The 2,169-nt window shown below is 28.4% G+C and overlaps 1 long non-coding RNA gene across 1 annotated transcript; it reads right to left on the bottom strand.

Annotated features, from left to right (window-relative positions):
* Positions 1–184: 184 nt before the first annotated feature.
* LOC117120511 lies at positions 185–1,595 on the bottom strand. The gene is made up of 2 exons (XR_004447373.1): positions 1,460–1,595; positions 185–281 (listed from the first exon to the last, which is right to left on the bottom strand). It is a non-coding gene; the product is annotated as an uncharacterized LOC117120511 (long non-coding RNA).
* Between the last annotated feature and the right edge of the window lie 574 nt (positions 1,596–2,169).

The raw sequence follows: 2,169 nt of genomic DNA, 5'->3' as shown, positions 1-2,169 counted from the left end.
TCGTTGTAAAGACTATTAAATTCCGATCCGTTTTCCCCCCCCCCCCCCATGCAAAAAAAAAATGATTTGGTACCAGTGAAGCTATTACAAGTTGAAAAATAGCCATATCTAGGGGCACGTACTCAAATTTTAGCACAAAATGTTATTGTAATTTTTTGACCAACATATTATACCATATACTTACCTGTACCAAACTAAAGCCAATAGATCCACTGTTCACCTTCTGGTCTGGAGTCACACTGAATACATAAGAACCACCTTGGACTCTCACTGAAATATGCCTGGGAACAGAATATTAATAAATAACAGTAAACAAACAATGACAAATATAATCAAACAGACTGAAGTGAAATTAAATTTCTATATATTTTTTTTTTTTAATTTTGCATCACTAGCAATGACTTTTGCCCATGTCTTACTCTCCACACTCTTCTGGTCATTTTAATTGTTGTTACTGTCAAATATGCTGTAAGTGAATAAGACTCGTAGCGTTAAAGATGTACTATTTATTTATTTAAATTCCTTTATTCAGAACACAAAAATAATATTTATGGATAAAAACACAATAAAGTAACGAAAAGGTAAACTTAGTTTCATTGCGTTCCAAACAATGCCCCATGAAAAATACCAAAAAAACCTCATAAAAATAATATTTTAATATCAAATTGCTCATTTTGAAGTAACAAAAATTGTCAACTTGAACATAAAAATTAGTGTACTTTAAAAATGTTTACCAATAATTTTACAACGAAAAATGATAGAAACACTTCCAGTCACTGGAACTGGACAGGACAGTTTTTTTTATTATTTCCATCATTGCCCAGTAAAAAAATCAGGATACCGGTACACATTTTTTTAAATTAAATAATGTTTATGCTTCAATATTCAATAAGTTAATAGTTGTACAGTATGTTACTGCCAAATGAGCAAGTTAATTATAAAAATATTTTTAATGATTTTTGTCAGGGAACATACTTTAACATATAGTGGTTTCATTGAGCCACTAAATATGCTCTCCTACTATACATGCAAATTTGGTTATTATGATGCATCACATGAATTTCAATAAATCTAGAGCAGAGAATTTTGCATCTTCACAAGCACAGAAAAGATAAATGTATTTTAAGAATAAATTATTAAGTCAAATAATGGGAGAACAATGTTAAAAAGCATGTATTTTGCCTAGATATTTGCTAATTGTATGTCTTTTAATGTATGCTATGCTATACTGAAGAGCTAATATATTGGAATATCAGTGAAATTTATGTTGTATTTGGGCATGGATGCACTGCAGAAAAATACACTACAAAAATATAAAATTATAGTTATTTATTATCAAACCAAACAGCTGTTCTACCAGATATGCAAAACACATAATCAAGCAGATCAATACTGAAGTATTACTCAACAAAACATGAAATTAAAAAAAACAGAAATTTACGTATTAAAGACATCTTACTTGCAATTTTTCAAGTCATGTGGACTCACTATTGCACAATTTGTAATGGATAGCTCATCCGATGGACAGCGTACAACTTTCATTAGGGGCATCTGAAAAAATAAAAATATGTTAAAATAGAAATATGTACAATATTTTTTTTTTGAGGTAACACATAAGATGGGATCTACTGTAGCTGAATAGAGATACAGTATTCAAATGTAATGCACAGGTACTACTGTACCTACTGTATACTGAAAAAGGTAAAATAGAGCATTCAGATTCAAATAAAATAGAGTGACTATTTAAAGTACCAGTATGTCTCTTACTCGACAATGTGAAGTAAAATTAATTATGTTAATCATCTAATACCAATACACCATTTAAACCAGTTTCCATGTTTGAGATTGAAGAACATAGCAATTAGTGTTAACTTACAGTACTGTGTATTTTGGTTTTTAAACTATTCCATTAAATTAATATTCTGTACATTTGTATATCCTTACTGTACATATTTTCCAGCCACCATTCAAAAACAATATAAATTAATGTTTTCTTAAAAATTAAATAAATACTATAATAATACTCTAAAAAATAATAATAATGTAGAAAATAAACTAAATACTAAAGACTCGGGCTAGCTACAGTAGTTTTAGTAGTAGTAGCCTTAAAAGGCCCTATAAAAATCATTATTACACTATATATATATATATATATATATATATATATAT

Source organism: Anneissia japonica, unplaced genomic scaffold, assembly GCF_011630105.1.
Source record: "Anneissia japonica isolate Jap-2015-1 unplaced genomic scaffold, ASM1163010v1 scaffold19836_len3948_cov171, whole genome shotgun sequence".
Classification (NCBI taxonomy): Eukaryota; Metazoa; Echinodermata; class Crinoidea; order Comatulida; family Comatulidae; genus Anneissia; species Anneissia japonica.
Note: the sequence above shows the minus strand (reverse complement) of the source record. Positions and strands in the feature narration are given on the sequence as shown.